Genomic DNA, 17,134 nt, shown 5'->3' with positions numbered 1-17,134 from the left:
GTACACGCACAAGGAAATAAATAACGGGAGGGGGGATGGAGGGAAAAAAAGTGTATGTATTTGAAGCGCAGAATGAAACATGAGCAATCATACCAGCACCAATGCAACGGATTCTATCAGAATTCCGCAAGTTAGGGCTGTTTGGGCAAGAGTAGCACTAGGATGGGTGACCTCCTGCGAAGTCCTTATATTTCACCCATTTTCTTAGGAAGTTCTCGTGTTGCACCCATTTTTTTGCAGATGATTCTTTCGACGATACGTGCGACTTGAATTATGGTCCTCAGGTTTATTCACAAATGTGAGTCACGGCATCGTAGCATTTTACTTGATATTAGAATGAGCACGGGAGGTGCAGTGCGCACGCACAAGGAAACAAATGACGGGAGGGGGAGGAAAGGAGAAGGAGTTTATGTATTTGCAGTGCTGAATTGAACGGGTGCGATCATACCACAACTAATGCACCAGATCCAATCAAAACTCCGCAGTTAAGTTTGCTTGGGTGTGAGTAGTACTCGGATAGGTGACCTCCTGGGAAGTCCTCGTGTCGCACCAATTTTTTTTCAGACGGGTCGTTCGACATTACGTGCGACTGGAACTGGGGTTCGCTGGTTTATATGCAAATGTGAGTCAAGAAGCAGGGGCATTTTAATCGATATTAGAACGAGAAGAAGAGGTGCAGTGTGAACGCACAAGGAAACAATTGATTGGAGGGGGAGGGAAGGAGAAGGAGTGTATGTATTTTCAGCACGAAATGAAACATGTGCGATCATACCAGCACTAATGCAACGGATTCTATCAGAACTTCGTAGGTAAGGGTGCTTGGGCGAGAGTAGTACTAGCATTGGTTACCTCCTGGGAAGTCCTTATATTTCACCCATTTTCTTGTGAAGTCCTCGTGTTGCACCCATTTTTTTGCAGATGATTCTTTCGACGTTACGCGCGTCTTCAATTATGGTCCTCAGCTTTATTCGCAAATGTGAGTCACGGCGCTGTAGCATTTTACTTGATATTAGAACGAGAACGGGAGGTGCAGTGCGCACGCACAAGGAAACAAATGACGGGAGGGGGAAGAAAGGCGAATGAGTTTATGTATTTGCAGCGCAAAATTAAAGAGGTGCGATCATACCAGCACTAATGCACCGGATCCCATCAGAACTCCACAGTGAAGTGTGCTTGGGCGAGACTAGTAATCGGATGGGTGACCTCCTGGGAAGTCCTCGTGTCGCACCAATTTTTTTTCAGACGGGTCGTTCGACGTTACGCGCGTCTGGAACTAGGGTCCGCTGGTTTATATACAAATGTGAGTCAAGAAGCAGGGGCATTTTAATCGATATTAGAACAAGAAGGAGAGATGCAGAGTGCACGTACAAGGAAACAAATGACGGGAGGGGGGATTGAGGGAGAAAAAGTGTATGTATTTGCAGCGCAGTATGAAACAAGATCAATCATAGCAGCACCAATGCAACGGATTCTATCAGAACTCCGCAAGTTAAGGGTGCTTGGGCGAGAGTAGCACTAGGATGGGTGACCTCCTGCGAAATCCTTATATTTCACCCATTTTCTTAGGAAGTCCTCGTGTTGCACCCATTTTTTTGCAGATGATTCTTTCGACGATACGCGCGACTTGAATTATGGTCCTCAGGTTTATTCGCAAATGTGAGTCATGGCACCGTAGCATTTTACTTGATATAAGAACGAGCACGGGAGGTGCAGTGTGCACGCACGAGGAAACAAATGACGGGAGGGGGAAGAAAGGAGAAGGAGTTTATATATTTGCAGCGCAAATTTAAACGGGTGCGATCATACCAGCACTAATGCACTGGATCCCATCAGAACTCTGCAGTTAAGTGTGCTTGGGCGAGAGTAGTACTCGGATGGGTGACCTCCTGGGAAGTCCTCGTGTCGCACTAATTTTTTTTCAGACAGGTCGTTCGACGTTACGCGCGACTGGAACTGGGGTCCGCTGGTTCATACGCAAATGTGAGTCAAGAAGCAGGGGTATTTTAATCGATATTAGAACGAGAAGGAGAGGTGCAGTGTGAACACACAAGGAAACAATTGATGGGAGGGGGAGGGAAGGAGAAGGAGTGTATGTATTTTCAGCATGAAATTAAACAAGTGCGATCATACTAGCACTAATGTAACGGATTCTATCAGATCTCCGTAGGTAAGGGTGCTTCGGCGAGAGTAGTACTAGCATGGGTTACCTCCTGCGAAGTCCTTATATTTCACTCATTTTCATGTGAAGTCCTCGTGTTGCACCCATTTTTTTGCAGATAATTCTTTCGACGTTATACGCGACTTGAATTATGGTCCTCAGGTTTATTCGCAAATGTGAGTCACGGCACCGTAGTATTTTACTTGATATTAGAACGAGCAGGGGAAGTGTAGTGCGCACGCACAAGGAAACAAATGACGGGAGGGGGAAGAAAGGAGAAGGAGTTTATCTATTTGCAGGCCGAAATTAAACGGGTGCGATCATATCAGCACTATTGCACTGGATCCCATCAGATCTCCGCAGTTATGTGTGCTTGGGCGAGAGTAGTACTCGGATGGGTGTCCTCTTGGGAAGTCCTTGTGTCGCTCCAATTTTTTTTTCAGACGGGTCCTTCGACATTACACGTGACTGGAACTATGGTCTGCTGGTTTATACGCAAATGTGGGTCAAGAATCAGGGAAATTTTAATCGATATTAGAACGAGAAGGAGAGGTGCACTGTGAACGCACAAGGAACAAAATGATGGGAGGGGGTGAGGGAAGGAGTGAATGTATTTTCAGCATGAAATTAAACAGGTGCGGTCATTCCAGCACTAATGCATCGGATTCTATCAGAACTCCGTAGGTAAGGGTTCCTGGGCGAGAGTAGTACTAGCATGGGTTACCTCCTGCGAAGTCCTTATATTTCACCCATTTTCTTGTGAAGTCCTCGTGTTGCACCCATTTTTTTGCAGATGATTCTTTCGATATTACGCGCGACTTGAATTATGGTCCTCAGTTTTATTCGCAAATGTGAGTCACGGCACTATAGCATTTTACTTGATATTAGAATGAGAACGGGAGATGTAGTGCGCATGCACAAGAAAACAAATGACGGGAGGGGGAAGAAAGGGGAATGAGTTTATGTATTTGCAGCGCAAAATTAAAGAGGTGCGATCATACCAGCACTAATGCACCGGATCCCATCAGAACTCCGCAATGAAGTGTGCTTGGGCGAGATTAGTATTCGGATGGGTTGTTCGACGTTACACGGGAATGGAATTATAAACCGCTGGTTTATTTGCAAAGGTGAGTCACGGTGCCGGGGCATATTACTTGATATTATAACGAGAAAGAGAGATGCAGAGTGCACGCACAAGGAAACAAATGACGGGAGGGGAGATGGGTGGAGAAAGAGTGTATGTATTTGCAGTGCAGAATGAAACAGGTGCGATCATACCAGCACTAATGCAACGGATTCTATCATAACTCCGTAGGTAAGGGTACTTGGGCGAGAGTAGCACTAGCATGGGTTACCTCCTGCGAAGTCTTTATATTTCACCCATTTTCTTGTGAAGTCCTCGTGTTGCACCCATTTTTTTGCAGATGATTCTTTTGACGTTACGCGTGACTTGAATTATGGTCCTCAGGTCTATTCGCAAATGTGAGTCATGGCACCGTAGTATTTTACTTGATATTAGAACGAGCACGGGAGGTGCAGTGCGCACGCACAAGGAAACAAATAACGGGAAGGGGAAGAAACGAGAAGGAGTTTATGTAATTGCAGCGCGAAATTAAACGGGTGCGATCATACCAGCACTAATACACTGGATCCCATCAGAACTCTGCAGTTAAGTGTGCTTGGGCGAGATTAGTACTCGGATGGGTGACCTCCTGGGAAGTCCTCGTGTTGTTCGACGTTACGCGCGTCTGGAACTAGGGTCCGCAGGTTTATACGCAAATGTGAGTCAAGAAGCAGGGGCATTTTAATCGATATTAAAACGAGAATGAGAGGTGAAGTGTGAACGCACAAGGAAACAAATGACGAGAGGGGGAAGAAATGAGAAGGAGTGTATGTATTTGCAGCACGAAATTAAACAGGTGCGATCATACCAGCACTAAAGCTCCGGATCCCATCAGAACTCCGCAGTTAAGTGTGCTTGGGCGAGAGTAGTACTCGGATGGGTAACCACCTGGGAAGCCCTCGTGTTGCACCTATTTTTTTTTTCGGATGGGTTGTTCGACATTACGCGCAAATGGAATTATAAACCGCTGGTTCATTTGCAAAGGTGAGTCACGGTGCCGGGGCATATTACTTGATATTAAAACTAGAAAGAGAGATGCAGAGTGCACGCACAAGGAAACAAATGACGGGAGGGGGGATGGAGGGATAAAAAGTGTATGTATTTGCAGCGCAGAATGAAACATTAGCAATCATACCAGCACTAATGCAACGGATTCTATCAGAACTCCGCAAGTTAAGGTTGTTTGGGCGAGAGTAGCACTAGGATGGGTGACCTCTTGTGAAGTCCTTATATTTCACCCATTTTCTTAGGAAGTCCTCGTGTTGCACCAATTTTTTTGCAGATGATTCTTTCGATGATACGCGCGACTTGAATTATAGTCCTCAGGTTTATTCGCAAATGTGAGTCACGGCACCATAGCATTTTACTTTATATTAAAACGAGCACGGGAGGTGCAGTGCGCACGCACAAAGAAACAAATGACGGGAGGGGGAAGAAAGGAGAAGGAGTTTATGTATTTGCAGCACAGAATTAAATGGGTGCGATCATACCAGCACTAATGCACCGGATCCCGTCAGAACTCCGCAGTTAAGTGTGCTTTGGCGAGAGTAGTACTCATATGGGTGACCTCTTGGGAAGTCCTCGTGTCGCACTAATTTTTTTTTCAGACGGGTCGTTCGACGTTACGCGCGACTGGAACTAGGGTCCACTGGTTTATACGCAAATGTGAGTCAAGAATCAGGGGCATTTTAATCGATATTAGAACGAGAAGGAGAGGTGCAGTGTGAACGCACAAGGAAACAAATGATGGGAGGGGGTGAGGGAAGAAGGAGTGTATGTATTTTCAGCACGAAATTAAACAGGTGCGGTCACACCAGCACAAATGCACCGGATCCCATCAGAACTCCGCAGTTAAGTGTGCTTTGGGGAAAGTAGTACAATGATGGGTTACCTCCTGGAAAATTCTCGTGTTGCACCCATTTTTTTTTTCGGATGTGTCGTTCGATGTTATGCGCGACTTTAATTATGGTCCGCAGATTTATTCGCAAATGTGAGTCACGGCACCGTGGCATTTTACTTGATATTTGAACGAGAACGAGAGGTGCAGTGCGCACGCACAAGGAAACAAATGACGGGAGGGGGAAGAAAGGAGAAGGAGTTTATGTATTTGCAGCGTGAAATTAAACAGGTGCGATCATACCAGCACTAATGCACCGGATCCCATCAGAACTCCGCAGTTAAGTGTACTTGGGCGAGAGTAGTACTCGAATGGGTTACCTCTTGGGAAGTCCTCGTGTCGCACTAATTTTTTTTTCAGACGGGTCGTTCGACGTTACGCGGGACTGGAACAAGGGTCCACTGGTTTATACGAAAATGTGAGTCAAGAAGCAGGGGCATTTTAATCGATATTAGAACGAGAAAGAGAGATGCAGAGTGCACGCACAAGGAAACAAATGACGGGAAAGGGGATGGAGGGAGAAAAAGTGTATGTATTTGCAGCGCAGAATGAAACATGAGCAATCATACCAGCACTAATGTAACGGATTATATCAGAACTCCGTAGGTAAGGGTGCTTGGGCGAGAGTAGTACTAGCATGGGTTACCTCCTGCGAAGTCCTTATATTTCACCCATTTTCTTGTGAAGTCCTCGTCTTGCACCCATTTTAATCGATATTAAAATGAGAAAGAGAGGTGCAGTGTGAACGCACAAGCAAACAATTGATGGGAGGGGGAGGGAAGGAGGAGTGTATGTATTTTCAGCACGAAATGAAACACGTGCGATCATACCAACACTAATGCAACGGATTCTATCAGAACTCCGTAGGTAAGGGTGCTTGGGCGAGAGTAGTACAAGCATGGGTTACCTCCTGCGAAGTCCTCGTGTTGCACCCATCTTCTTTTTTTCAGATGTGCCATTCGACGTTACGCCCGACTTTAATTATGGTCCGCGGATTTATTCGCAAATGTGAGTGATGGCGCCGTGGCATTTTACTTGATATTTGAACGAGAACGAGAGGTGCAGTGCGCACGCACAAGGAAAGAAATGACGGGAGGGGGAAGAAAGGAGAAGGAGTTTATGTACTTGCTGCGCGAAATGAAACAGGTGCGATCATACCAGCACTAATGCAACGGATTCTATCAGAACTCCATAGGTAAGGGTGTTTGGGCGAGAGTAGTACTAGCATCGGCTACCTCCTGCGAAGTCTTTATATTTCACCCATTTTCTTGTGAAGTCCTCGTGTTGCACCCATTTTTTTGCAGATGATTCTTTTGACGTTACGCGCGACTTATATTATGGTCCTCAGGTTTATTCGGAAATGTGAGTCACGGTGCTGTAGCATTTTACTTGATATTAGAACGAGAACGGGAGGTGCAGTGCGCACGCACAAGGAAACAAATGACGGGAGAGGGAAGAAAGGGGAATGAGTTTATGTATTTGCAGCGCAAAATTAAACAGGTGCGATCATACCAGCACAAATGCACCGGATCCCATCAGAACTCCGCAGTTAAGTGTGCTTTGGTGATAAGTAGTACAATGATGGGTTACCTCATGGAAAGTTCTCGTGTTGCACCCATTTTATTTTTTTCAGATGTGTCGTTCGACGTTACGCGCGACTTTAATTATGGTCCGCAGATTTATTCGCAAATGTGAGTCACGGTACCGTGGCATTTTACTTGATATTTGAGCGAGAACGAGAGGTGCAGTGCGCACGCACAAGGAAACAAATGACGGGAGGTGGAAGAAAGGAGAATGAGTTTATGTATTTGCAGCGCGAAATTAAACAGGTGCGATCATACCAGCACTAATGCACCGGATCCCATCAGAACTCCGCAGTTAAGTGTGCTTGGGCGAGAGTAGTACTCGTATGGGTGACCTCCTGGGAAGTCCTCGTTTCGCACTAATTTTTTTTTTTAGACGAGTCGTTCGACATTACGAGCAACTGGAACTAGGGTGCACTGGTTTATATGCAAATGTGAGTCAAGAAGCAGGGGCATTTTAATCGATATTAGAACGAGAAAAAGAGATGCAGAGTGCACGCACAAGGAAACAAATGACAGGAGGGGGGATGGAAGGAGAAAAAGTGTATATATTTGCAGCGCAGAATGAAACATGAGCAATCATACCAGCACCAATGCAACGGATTCTATCAGAACTCCGCAAGTTAAGGGTGCTTGGGCGAGAGTAGCACTAGGATGGGTGACCCCCTGCAAAGTCCATAGCTTTCACCCATTTTCTTAGGAAGTACTCGTGTTGCACCCATTTTTTTGCAGATGATTCTTTCGACGATACGCGCGACTTGAATTATGGTCCTCAGGTTTATTCGCAAATGTGAGTCACGGCACCGTAGCATTTTACTTGATATTAGAACGAGCACGGGAGGTGCAGTGCGCACGCACAAGGAAACAAATGACGGGAGGGGGAAGAAAGGAAAAGGAGTTTATGTATTTGCAGCGCGGAATTAAAGGGGTGCGATCGTACCAAAATTCACGTCGCGCGTAACGTCGAAAGAATCATCTACAAAAAAACGGGTGCAACACGAGGACTTCACAAGAAAATGGGTGAAATATAAGGACTTCGCAGGAGGTAACCCATGCTAGTACTACTCTCGCCCAAGCACCCTTACCTACGGAGTTCTAATAGAATCCGTTGCACTAGTGCTGGTATGATTGCACCTGTTTCATTTCGTGCTGAAAATACATACACTCCTTCTCCTTCCCTCCCCCTCCCGTCAATTGTTTCCTTGTGCGTTCACACTGCACCTCTCATTCTCATTCTAATATCGATTAAAATGCCCTTGCTTCTTGACTCACATTTGCGGATAAACCAGCGGACCCTAGTTCTAGTCGCGCGTAACGTCGAACGACCCGTCTGAAAAAAAATTGGTGCGACACGAGGACTTCCCAGGAGGTCACCCATCTGAGTACTACTCTCGCCAAAGCACACTTAACTGCGGAGTTCTGACGGGATCCGGTGCATTAGTGCTGGTATGATCACACCCATTTAATTCTGCGCTGCAAATACATAAACTCCTTCTCCTTTCTTCCCCCTCCCGTCATTTGTTTCCTTGTGCGTGCGCACTGCACCTCCCGTGCTCGTTCTAATATAAAGTAAAATGCTACGGTTCCGTGACTCACATTTGCGAATAAACCTGATGACCATAATTCAAGTCGCGCGTATCGTCGAACGGCACATTTGAAAAAAAAGAAAATGGGTGCAACACGAGAACTTCCCAGGAGGTAACCCATCATTGTACTACTTTCGCCAAAGCACACTTAACTGCGGAGTTCTGATGGGATCCGGTGCATTTGTGCTAGTGTGACCGCACCTGTTTAATTTCGTGCTGAAAATACATACACTCCTTCTTCCCTACCCCCCTCCCATCATTTGTTTCCTTGTGCGTTCACACTGCACCTCTCCTTCTCATTCCAATATCGATTAAAATGCCCCTGATTCTTGACTCACATTTGCGTATAAACCAGCGGACCATAGTTTCAGTCGCGCGTAACGTCGAACGACCCCTCTGAAAAAAAATTGTTGCGATACGAGGACTTCCCAAGAGGTCACACATCCGTGTACTACTCTCGCCCAAACACACTTCATTGCGGAGTTCTGATGGGATCCGGTGCATTAGTGCTGGTATGATCGCACCTGTTTAATTTTGCGCTGCAAATACATAAACTCATTCCCCTTTCTTCCCCCTCCCATCATTCGTTTCCTTGTGCGTGCGCACTGCACCTCCCGTTCTCGTTCTAATATCAAGTAAAATGCTACACCGCAGTGACTCACATTTGCGAATAAACCTGAGGACCATAATTCAAGTCGCACGTAACGTTGAAAGAATCATCTGCAAAAAAATGGGTGCAACAGGAGGACTTCCCAAGTGGTCACCCATCCGAGTACTACTCTCGCCCAAACACACTTAACTGCGGAGTTATGATGGGATCTGTTACATTAGTGCTGGTATGATCGCACCTGATTAATTTCGCGCTGCAAATACATAAACTCCTTCTCCTTTCTTCCCCCTCCCGTCATTTGTTTCCTTGTGTGTGCACTCTGCATCTCTCTTTCTCGTTCTAATATCAAGTAATATGCCCCGGCACCGTGACTCACCTTTGCAAATGAACCAGCGGTTTATAATTCCATTCGCGCCTAACGTCGAACAACCCATCAGAAAAAAAATAGGTGCAAGATGAGGGCTTCCCAAGTGGTCACCCATCCGAGTACTACTCTCGCCCAAGCACACCTAACTGCGGAGTTCTGATGGGATCCGAGGCTTTAATGCTGGTAAGATCGCACCTGTTTAATTTCGTGCTGAAAATACATACACTCCTTCTTCCCTCCCCCCTTCCCATCATTTGTTTCCTTGTGCGTTCACACTGCACCTCTCCTTCTCGTTCTAATATCGATTAAAATGCCCCTGATTCTTGACTCACATTTGCGTATAAACCAGCAGACCATAGTTCCAGTCGCGCGTAACGTCGAACGACCCATCTGAAAAAAAATTGGTGCGACACGAGGACTTTCCAGGTGGTCACTAATCCGAGTACGACTCTCGCCCAAGCACACTTAACTGCAGAGTTCTGATGGGATCCAGTGCATTAGTACTGGTATGATCGCACCCGTTTAATTCTACGCTGCAAATACATAAACTCCTTCTCCTTTCTTCCCCCTACCGTCATTTGTTTCCATGTGCGTGCGCATTGCACCTCCCGTGCTCGTTCTAATATTAATTAAAATACTACGGTGCCGTGACTCACATTTGCGAATAAACCTGAGGACCATAATTCAAGTCGCGCGTATCGTCGAAAGAATCATCTGCAAAAAAATGGGTGAAACACGAGGACTTCCTAAGAAAATGGGTGAAATATAAGGACTTCGCAGGAGGTCACCCATCCTAGTGCTACTCTCGCCTAAGAACCCTTAACTTGCGGAGTTCTGATAGAATCCATTGCATTGGTGCTGGTATGATTGCTCATGTTTCATTCTGCGCTGCAAATACATACACTTTTTCTCCCTATATCTCCCCCTCCCGTCATTTGTTTCCTTGTGCGTGCACTCTGCATCTCTCATTCTCGTTCTAATATCGATTAAAATGCCCCTGCTTCTTGACTCACATTTGCGTATAAACCAGTGGACCCTAGTTCCAGTCGCGCGTAACGTCGAACGACCCGTCTGAAAAAAAGTTTAGTGCGACACGAGGACTTCCCAAGAGGTCACCCATACGAGTACTACTCTCGCCAAAGCACACTTAACTGCGGAGTTCTGATGGGATCCGGTACATTAGTGCTGGTATGATCGCACCTGTTTAATTTCGCGCTGCAAATACATAAACTCCTTCTCCTTTCTTCTCCCTCCCGTCATTTGTTTCCTTATGCGTGCGCACTGCACCTTTCGTTCTCGTTCAAATATCAAGTAAAATACCACGGCGCCGTGACTCACATTTGTGAATAAATCTGCGGACCATAATTAAAGTCGCGCGTAACATCGAACGGCACATCTGAAAGAAAAAAAGGGTGAAACACGAGAACTTCCCAGGAGGTAACCCATCATTGTACTACTTTCGCCAAAGCACAGTTAACTGCGGAGTTCTAATGGGATCCGGTGCATTTGTGCTGGTGTGACCGCACTTGTTTAATTTGGTGCTGAAAATACATACACTCCTTCTTCCCTCCCCCCCTCCCATCATTTGTTTCCTTGTGCGTTCACACTACACATCTCCTTCTCGTTCTAATATAGATTAAAATGCCCCTAATTTTTGACTCACATTTGCGTATAAACAAGCGGACCATAGTTCCAGTCGCTCGTAACGTCGAAAGATCCATCTGAAAAAAAATTGTTGCGATACGAGGACTTCCCAAGAGGTCACCCATCCAAGTACTACTCTCGTCCAAGCACACTTAACTGCAGAGTTCTGATAGGATCCAGTGCATTAGTGCTGGTATGATGCCACTTGTTTAATTTTGCGCTTCAAATACATACACTCCTTCTCTTTTCTTCGTCCTCCCGTCATTTGTTTCCTTGTGCGTGCGCACTGCACCTCCCGTACTCGTTCAAATATCAAGTAAAATGCCACGGTGCCGTGACTCACATTTGCGAATAAACCTGCGGACCATAAATCAAGTCGCGAGTAACGTCGAAAGAATCATCTGCAAAAAGATGGGTGCAACACGAGGACCTCCCAAGAAAATGGGTGAAATATAAGGACTTCGCAGGAGGTCAGCCATCCGAGTACTTTTCTCGCCCAAGCACCCTTAACTGCGGAGTTCTGATAGAATCCGTTGCATTAGTGCTGGTATGATCCCTCATGTTTCATTCTGCACTGCAAATACATACACTCTTTCTCCTCCCATCCCTCCTCCCGTCATTTGTTTCCTTGTGCGTGCACTCTGCATCTCTCTTTCTCGTTCTAATATCAAGGAATATGCCCCGGCACCGTGACTCACCTTTGCAAATGAACAAGCGGTTTATAATTCCATTCGCGAGTAACGTCGAACAACCCATCCGAAAAAAAATTGGTGCAACACGAGGGCTTCCCAAGTGGCCACCCATCCAAGTACTACTCTTGCCCAGGCACACTTAACTGCGGAGTTCTGATGGGATCCGAAGCTTTAGTGCTGGTATGATCGCACTTGTTTAATTTCGCACTGCAAATACATACACTCCTTCTCCTTTCTTCCCTCTCCCGTCATTTGTTTCCTTGTGCGTTCACACTTCACCTCTCATTCTTGTTCTAATATCGATTAAAATGCCCCTGCTTCTTGACTCACATTTGCGTATAAACCAGCGGACCCTAGTTCCAGACGTGCGTAACGTCGAACGACCCGTCTGAAAAAAAATTGGTGCGACACGAGTACTTCCCAGGAGGTCACCCATCCGAGTACTAATCTCGCCCAAGCACACTTAACTGCGAAGTTCTGATAGGTTCCGGTGCATTAGTGCTGGTATGATCGCCCCTATTTAATTTCGCGCTGCAAATACATAAACTCATTCCCCTTTCTTCCCCCTCCCGTCATTTGTTTCCTTGTACGTGCGCACTGCACCTCCCGTTCTCGCTCTAATATCAAGTAAAATGTCACGGCACCGTGACTAACATTTGCGAATAAACCTGAGGACCATAATTCAAGTCGCGCGTAACGTCGAAAGAATCATTTGCAAAAAAATGGGTGCAACACGAGGACTTCACAAGAAAATGGGTGAAATATAAGGAATTCGCAGGAGGTAACCCATGCTAGTACTACTCTCGCCACAGCACCCTTACCTACGGAGTTCTGATAGAATCCGTTGCATCTGGTATGATCGAACCTGTTTCATTTCGTGCTGAAAATACATACACTCCTTCTCCTTGCCTCCCCCTCCCATCAATTGTTTCCTTGTGCGTTCACACTGCACCTCTTCTTCTCGTTCTAATATCGATTAAAATTTCCCTGCTTCTTGACTCACATTTGCTTATAAACCAGCGGACCCTAGTTCCAGTCGCGCGTAACGTCGAACGACCCGTCTGAAAAAAAATTGGTGCGACACGAGGACTTCCCAGGAGGTCACCCATCCGAGTACTACTCTCGCCCAAGAATACTTAACTGCGGAGTTCTGATGGGATCCGGTGCATTAGTGCTGGTATGATCGCACCCGTTTAATTCCGCGCTGCAAATACATAAATTCCTTCTCATTTCTTCCCCCTCCCGTCATTTGTTTCCTTGTGCGTGCGCACTGCACCTCCCGTTCTCGTTCTAATATCAAGTAAAATGTCACGGCACCGTGACTCACATTTGCGAATAAACCTGAGGACCATAATTCAAGTCGCGCGTAACGTCGAAAGAATCATTTGTAAAAAAATGGGTGCAACACGAGGACTGCACAAGAAAATGGGTGAAATATAAGGACTTCGCAGGAGGTAACCCATGTTAGTACTACTCTCGCCAAAGCACCCTTACCTATGGAGTTCTGATAGAATCCGTTGCATTAGTGCTGGTATGATCGCACCTGTTTCATTTCGTGTTAAAAATACATACACTCCTTCTCCTTCCCTCCCCCTCCCATCAATTGTTTCCTTGTGCGTTCACACTGCACCTCTTCTTCTCGTTCTAATATCGATTAAAATGCCCCTGCTTCTTGACTTACATTTGCGTATAAACCAGCGGACCCTAGTTCCAGTCGCGCGTAACGTCGAACGACCCGTCTGAAAAAAAATTGGTGCGACACGAGGACTTCCCAGGAGGTCACCCATCCGAGTACTACTCTCACCCAAGCACACTTAACTGCGGAGTTCTGATGGGATCCGGTGCATTAGTGCTGGTATGATCGCACCCTTTTAATTCCCCGCTGCAGATACATAAATTCCTTCTCGTTTCTTCCCCAGCCCGTCATTTGTTTCCTTGTGCGTGCGCACTGCACCTCCCGTTCTCGTTCTAATATCAAGTAAAATGTCTCGGCACCGTGACTCACATTTGCGAATAAACCTGAGGACCATAATTCAAGTCGCGCGTAACGTCGAAAGAATCATCTGCAAAAAAATGGGTGCAACACGAGGACTTCACAAGAAAATGGGTGAAATATAAGGACTTCGCAGGAGGTAACCCATGCTAGTACTACTCTCGCCAAAGCACCCTTACCTACGGAGTTCTGATAGAATCCGTTGCATTAGTGCTGGTATGATCGCACCTGTTTCATTTCGTGTTGAAAATACATACACTCCTTCTTCTTCCCTCCCCCTCCCATCAATTATTTCCTTGTGCGTTCACATTGCACCTCTCCTTCTCGTTCTAATATCGATTAAAATGCCCCTGCTTCTTGACTCACATTTGCGTATAAACCAGCGGACTCTAGTTCCAGTCGAACGACCCATCTGAAAAAAAATTGTTGCGATACGAGGACTTCCCAAGAGGTCACCCATCCGAGTACTACTCTCGCCCAAGCACACTTAACTACAGAGTTCTGATGGGATCCAGTGCATTAGTGCTGGTATGATGCCTCTTGTTTAATTTTGCGCTTCAAATACATACACTCCTTCTCTTTTCTTCCTCATCCCGTCATTTGTTTCCTTGTGCGTGCGCACTGCACCTCCCGTACTCGTTCAAATATCAAGTAAAATGCCCCTGCTTCTTGACTCACATTTGCTTATAAACCAGCGGACCCTAGTTCCAGTCGCGCGTAACGTCGAACGACCCGTCTGAAAAAAAATTGGTGCGACACGAGGACTTCCCAGGAGGTCACCCATCCGAGTACAACTCTCGCCCAAGAACACTTAACTGCGGAGTTCTGATGGGATCCGGTGCATTAGTGCTGGTATGATCGCACCTGTTTAATTTTGCGCTGCAAATACATAAACTCCTTCTCATTTCTTCCCCCTTCCGTCATTTGTTTCCTTGTGCGTGCGCACTGCACCTCTCGTTCTCGTTTAAATATCAAGTAAAATGCCACGGCGCAGTGACTCACATTTGCGAATAAATCTGCGGACCATAATTAAAGTCGCGCGTAACGTCGAACGGCACATCTGAAAAAAAGAAAATGGGTGCAACGCGAGAACTTCCTAGGAGGTAACCCATCATTGTACTACTTTCGCCAAAGCACACTTAACTGCGGAGTTCTGATGGGATCCGGTGCATTTGTGCTGGTATGATCGCACCCATTTAATTCCGCGCTGCAAATACATAAACTCCTTCTCCTTTCTTCCCCCTCCCATCATTTGTTTCCTTGTGCGCGCGAACTGCACCTCCCGTACTCGTTCAAATATCAAGTAAAATGCCACGGCGCCGTGACTCACATTTGCGAATAAACCTGCGAACCATAAATCAAGTCGCGCGTAACGTCGAAAGAATCATCTGCAAAAAGATGGGTGCAACACGAGGACCTCCTAAGAAAATGGGTGAAATATAAGGATTTCGCAGGAGGTCACCCATCTGAGTACTTTTCTCGCCCAAGCACCCTTAACTGCGGAGTTCTAATAGAATCCGTTGCATTGGTGCTTGTATGATCCCTCATGTTTCATTCTGCACTGCAAATACATACACTATTTCTCCTCCCATCCCCCCTCCCGTCATTTATTTCCTTGTGCGTGCACTCTTTTTCTCTCTTTCACGTTCTAATATCAAGTAATATGCCCCGGCACCGTGACTCACCTTTGCAAATGAACCAGCGGTTTATAATTCCATTCGCGCGTAACGTCGAACAACCCATCCGAAAAAAATTGGTGCAACACGAGGGCTTCCCAAGTTGTCACCCATCCGAGTACTACTCTCGCCCAAGCACACTTAAGTGCGGAGTTCTGATGGGATCTGGGGCTTTAGTGCTGGTATGATCGCACCTGTTTAATTTCGCGATGCAAATACATACACTCCTTCTCCTTTCTTCCCCCTCCGGTCATTTGTTTCCTTGTGCGTTCACACTTCACCTCTTCTTCTTGTTCTAATATCGATTAAAATGCCCCTGCTTCTTGACTCACATTTGCGTATAAACAAGTGGACCCTAGTTCCAGTCGCGCGTAACTTCGAACGATCCGTCTGAAAAAAAAAATTAGTGCGACACGAGGACTTCCCAGGAGGACACCCATCCGAGTACTACTCTCGCCCAAGAACACTTAACTGCGGAGTTCTGATGGGATCCGGTGCATTAGTGCTGGTATGATCGCACCTGTTTAATTTCGCGCTACAAATACATAAACTCCTTCTCCTTTCTTCCCCCTCCCGTCATTTGTTTCCTTGTGCGTGCGCACTGCACCTCCCGTTCTCGTTCTAATATCAAGAAAATGCTACAGCGCCGTGACTCACATTTGCGAATAAACCTGAGGACTATAATTCAAGTCGCGCGTAACGTCGAAAGAATCATCTGCAAAAAAATGGGTGCAACACGAGGACTTCACAAGAAAATGGGTGAAATATAAGGACTTCGCAGGAGGTAACCCATGCTAGTACTACTCTCGCCCAAGCACCCTTACCTACGGAGTTCTGATAGAATCTGATGCATTAGTGCTAGTATGACCGCACCTGTTTAATTTCATTCTGAAAATACATACACTCCTTCTTCCCTCCCCCCCTCACATTTGCGAATAAATCTACGGATCATAATTAAAGTAGCGCGTAACATCGAACGGCACATCTGGAAAAAAGAAAATGGGTGCAACACGAGAACTTCCCAGGAGGTAACCCATCATTGTACTACTTTCGCCAAAGCACACTTAACTGCGGAGTTTTGATGGGATCCGGTGCATTTGTGCTGGTGTGACCGCACCTGTTTAATTTCGTGCTGAAAATACATACACTCCTTCTTCCTTCCCCCCCTCCCATCATTTGTTTCCTTGTGCGTTCACACTGCACCTCTCCTTCTCGTTCTAATATCGATTAAAATGCCCTTGATTCTTGACTCACATTTGCGTATAAACCAGCGGACCATAGTTCCAGTCGCGCCTAACGTCGAACGACCCATCTGAAAAAAAAATTGTTGCGATACGAGGACTTCCCAAGAGGTCACCCATCCGAGTACTACTCTCGACCAAGCACACTTAACTGCAGAGTTAAGATGGGATCCAGTGCATTAGTGCTGGTATGATGCCACTTGTTTAATTTTGCGCTTCAAATACATACACTCCTTCTCTTTTCTTCCTCCTCCCGTCATTTGTTTCCTTGTGCGTGCGCACTGCACCTCACGTACTCGTTCCAATATCAAATAAAATGCCACGGCGCCGTGACTCACATTTGCGAATAAACCTGCGGACCATAAATCATGTCGCGCGTAACGTCGAACGACCCGTCTAAAAAAAAAAATTAGTGCGACACGAGGACTTCCCAAGAGGTCACCCATCCGAGGACTACTCTCGCCCAAGCACACTTAACTGCAAGTTCTGATGGGATCCGGTGCATTAGTGCTGGTATGATCCCACTTGTTTAATTTCGCGCTGCAAATACATAAACTCCTTCTC

At 46.2% G+C, this 17,134-nt stretch overlaps 6 non-coding genes and 25 pseudogenes across 6 annotated transcripts; 11 read left to right on the top strand and 20 right to left on the bottom strand.

The window, feature by feature from the left end:
• Positions 1-1,112: 1,112 nt before the first annotated feature.
• LOC148264380 (5S ribosomal RNA) lies at positions 1,113-1,231 on the top strand (annotated as a pseudogene).
• Positions 1,232-1,792: 561 nt separating this feature from the next.
• On the top strand, positions 1,793-1,911 carry LOC148264379 (5S ribosomal RNA). Its single transcript, XR_015820485.1, has one exon. It is a non-coding gene; the product is annotated as a 5S ribosomal RNA (ribosomal RNA).
• Positions 1,912-2,470: 559 nt separating this feature from the next.
• LOC148264378 (5S ribosomal RNA) lies at positions 2,471-2,589 on the top strand (annotated as a pseudogene).
• Positions 2,590-3,776: 1,187 nt separating this feature from the next.
• LOC148264377 (5S ribosomal RNA) lies at positions 3,777-3,895 on the top strand (annotated as a pseudogene).
• A 180-nt stretch (positions 3,896-4,075) lies between these two features.
• LOC148264376 (5S ribosomal RNA) lies at positions 4,076-4,194 on the top strand. The gene has a single exon (XR_015820635.1). It is a non-coding gene; the product is annotated as a 5S ribosomal RNA (ribosomal RNA).
• A 563-nt stretch (positions 4,195-4,757) lies between these two features.
• On the top strand, positions 4,758-4,876 carry LOC148264375 (5S ribosomal RNA; annotated as a pseudogene).
• Positions 4,877-5,081: 205 nt separating this feature from the next.
• Positions 5,082-5,200, top strand: LOC148264374 (5S ribosomal RNA; annotated as a pseudogene).
• A 207-nt stretch (positions 5,201-5,407) lies between these two features.
• Positions 5,408-5,526, top strand: LOC148264373 (5S ribosomal RNA; annotated as a pseudogene).
• Positions 5,527-5,994: 468 nt separating this feature from the next.
• LOC148264372 (5S ribosomal RNA) lies at positions 5,995-6,113 on the top strand (annotated as a pseudogene).
• A 563-nt stretch (positions 6,114-6,676) lies between these two features.
• Positions 6,677-6,796, top strand: LOC148264371 (5S ribosomal RNA; annotated as a pseudogene).
• A 209-nt stretch (positions 6,797-7,005) lies between these two features.
• On the top strand, positions 7,006-7,124 carry LOC148264370 (5S ribosomal RNA). The gene has a single exon (XR_015820129.1). It is a non-coding gene; the product is annotated as a 5S ribosomal RNA (ribosomal RNA).
• Positions 7,125-8,102: 978 nt separating this feature from the next.
• On the bottom strand, positions 8,103-8,221 carry LOC148264369 (5S ribosomal RNA; annotated as a pseudogene).
• A 210-nt stretch (positions 8,222-8,431) lies between these two features.
• On the bottom strand, positions 8,432-8,550 carry LOC148264368 (5S ribosomal RNA; annotated as a pseudogene).
• Positions 8,551-8,754: 204 nt separating this feature from the next.
• Positions 8,755-8,873, bottom strand: LOC148264367 (5S ribosomal RNA; annotated as a pseudogene).
• A 205-nt stretch (positions 8,874-9,078) lies between these two features.
• Positions 9,079-9,197, bottom strand: LOC148264366 (5S ribosomal RNA; annotated as a pseudogene).
• Positions 9,198-9,402: 205 nt separating this feature from the next.
• LOC148264365 (5S ribosomal RNA) lies at positions 9,403-9,521 on the bottom strand (annotated as a pseudogene).
• A 204-nt stretch (positions 9,522-9,725) lies between these two features.
• LOC148264364 (5S ribosomal RNA) lies at positions 9,726-9,844 on the bottom strand (annotated as a pseudogene).
• A 563-nt stretch (positions 9,845-10,407) lies between these two features.
• Positions 10,408-10,526, bottom strand: LOC148264363 (5S ribosomal RNA; annotated as a pseudogene).
• A 207-nt stretch (positions 10,527-10,733) lies between these two features.
• LOC148264362 (5S ribosomal RNA) lies at positions 10,734-10,852 on the bottom strand (annotated as a pseudogene).
• Positions 10,853-11,056: 204 nt separating this feature from the next.
• Positions 11,057-11,174, bottom strand: LOC148264361 (5S ribosomal RNA; annotated as a pseudogene).
• Positions 11,175-11,735: 561 nt separating this feature from the next.
• Positions 11,736-11,854, bottom strand: LOC148264360 (5S ribosomal RNA; annotated as a pseudogene).
• Positions 11,855-12,059: 205 nt separating this feature from the next.
• LOC148264359 (5S ribosomal RNA) lies at positions 12,060-12,178 on the bottom strand (annotated as a pseudogene).
• Positions 12,179-12,732: 554 nt separating this feature from the next.
• Positions 12,733-12,851, bottom strand: LOC148264358 (5S ribosomal RNA; annotated as a pseudogene).
• Positions 12,852-13,410: 559 nt separating this feature from the next.
• Positions 13,411-13,529, bottom strand: LOC148264357 (5S ribosomal RNA). The gene has a single exon (XR_015821177.1). It is a non-coding gene; the product is annotated as a 5S ribosomal RNA (ribosomal RNA).
• Positions 13,530-14,076: 547 nt separating this feature from the next.
• On the bottom strand, positions 14,077-14,194 carry LOC148264356 (5S ribosomal RNA; annotated as a pseudogene).
• Positions 14,195-14,400: 206 nt separating this feature from the next.
• LOC148264355 (5S ribosomal RNA) lies at positions 14,401-14,519 on the bottom strand. Its single transcript, XR_015820558.1, has one exon. It is a non-coding gene; the product is annotated as a 5S ribosomal RNA (ribosomal RNA).
• A 209-nt stretch (positions 14,520-14,728) lies between these two features.
• Positions 14,729-14,847, bottom strand: LOC148264354 (5S ribosomal RNA; annotated as a pseudogene).
• Positions 14,848-15,406: 559 nt separating this feature from the next.
• LOC148264353 (5S ribosomal RNA) lies at positions 15,407-15,525 on the bottom strand (annotated as a pseudogene).
• A 207-nt stretch (positions 15,526-15,732) lies between these two features.
• LOC148264352 (5S ribosomal RNA) lies at positions 15,733-15,851 on the bottom strand. The gene has a single exon (XR_015820566.1). It is a non-coding gene; the product is annotated as a 5S ribosomal RNA (ribosomal RNA).
• Positions 15,852-16,329: 478 nt separating this feature from the next.
• On the bottom strand, positions 16,330-16,448 carry LOC148264351 (5S ribosomal RNA; annotated as a pseudogene).
• Positions 16,449-16,979: 531 nt separating this feature from the next.
• Positions 16,980-17,097, bottom strand: LOC148264350 (5S ribosomal RNA; annotated as a pseudogene).
• Positions 17,098-17,134: the final 37 nt, after the last annotated feature.

The sequence above is a fragment of the Carica papaya genome, chromosome 5 (genome assembly GCF_054855325.1).
Source record: "Carica papaya isolate Zhongbai chromosome 5, ASM5485532v1, whole genome shotgun sequence".
Classification (NCBI taxonomy): domain Eukaryota; kingdom Viridiplantae; phylum Streptophyta; class Magnoliopsida; order Brassicales; family Caricaceae; genus Carica; species Carica papaya.
The sequence above is the reverse complement of the archived record's forward strand: the minus strand, read 5'-3'. Positions and strand labels throughout refer to the sequence as shown.